We start from the raw sequence: 1,494 nt of genomic DNA on the forward strand, positions 1-1,494 counted from the left end.
GTATATGTATGACTGATTCACTTTGTTATAAAGCAGAAACTAATAAAAAAATGGAAAAAAAAATAAAAATAAAAAGAAGGACATAAAAAAAAAAAAGAAAGACTGCATAATAAAAATTTCTAAAGGTTACTATAGAAATTAAGCTTAAATTCAAATTTAATTCTAAGGTAAATAAAACTATGTATTCCATTTTCTTTCTTCATTATAAAATTTATAAAACCAGAATTTTCCTTCTAATGTGTGCATTTGGTGTACTTGCTTTTTATTTCCAAAAAAAGTTTCCCTAACTTAAGGACATATACAACATAAGGTACCTTAGAATTAAGGAAATATGGGAGAATGATTTTGATTACCTCCTCATGCTACATGAAAATTCATTACTTCAAACTTTCTTGAACAGTTTTTTTAAAAGATGCCAGTTACCTAACTCATACAAACACCCATATACATATGTACATCTTTCTTGTTGGGGAACAGACTTATATTAGTGTCAATAAGTGGTCATTAAAGTTAATGTGTTCATTTTATATAGTCATAATTTAAGATATAGTAGAAATTCGTTTGAACATGATATATACCTTTTTAAAATATATTAGAGACTTATAGAACCACCTCACAGTGACTATATTTGTCCATTATGAGGTTTAGAATATACTTTACTACTTAAATGAGTTGAGTATGATATTTTATCATTATACCTTTGCTTTTGTCATATATTGTGGATGTAGAGTCTTTGGTCAGAAACATACCCTCTATATTATAAAAACATCATTATAGAAAAATGTAGTATTCTTTTAATATATAATTTAACATGAAACTAGGACAGATTTTCAGCAAAAGAAGGGAGCTGCATATAGTTGGCTTTTACTGGCAGGCCTGTTTCTGCCCAGTAATTACCCAGTCTTTACATACATGTTACAGTTCAGTGCTTTGAAGGAAATCCAGCTTTCTTTGCTCTCTGATCTTTTCTTCTCACAAAATACTTAGCAAACACATAGCTATTAGCTCCATAGGAAGTGGTTGTATACATCAGGTATTTTTCACAAGCCCACTTAACCAAGGTACCAAGTAATTTGACTAGAATCCAAACCAAATCAGTTGAAGAGCTAAGTGTGCAAAAAATCCTGTAACACACTAGATTCCAATGAGCCACAGTTTTATTAACACTGCATCACTTAGCAAACTCAGATGGGGTCTTTGGGTCTTTAGGTTGAGTTTCTTTAATTGGCAAATGCTTAAGAGCACACTTTATTGATTGATTGATTGATTGATTAAAGAATCATCTTTTTTTAAATTTATTTATTTTTGGCTGTGTTGGGTCTTCATTGCTGCACGCGGACTTTCTCTAGTTGCGGGGAGTGGGGGCTACTCTTCGTTGCGGTGCGTGGGCTTCTCATTGCGGTGCCTTCTCTTGTTGCAGAGCATGGGCTCTAGGCACGTGGGCATCACTAGTTGTGGCACACGGGCTCAGTAGTTGTGGTGCATGGGCTTAGT

This window comes from Mesoplodon densirostris, chromosome 6, assembly GCF_025265405.1.
Source record: "Mesoplodon densirostris isolate mMesDen1 chromosome 6, mMesDen1 primary haplotype, whole genome shotgun sequence".
Lineage (NCBI taxonomy): Eukaryota > Metazoa > Chordata > Mammalia > Artiodactyla > Ziphiidae > Mesoplodon > Mesoplodon densirostris.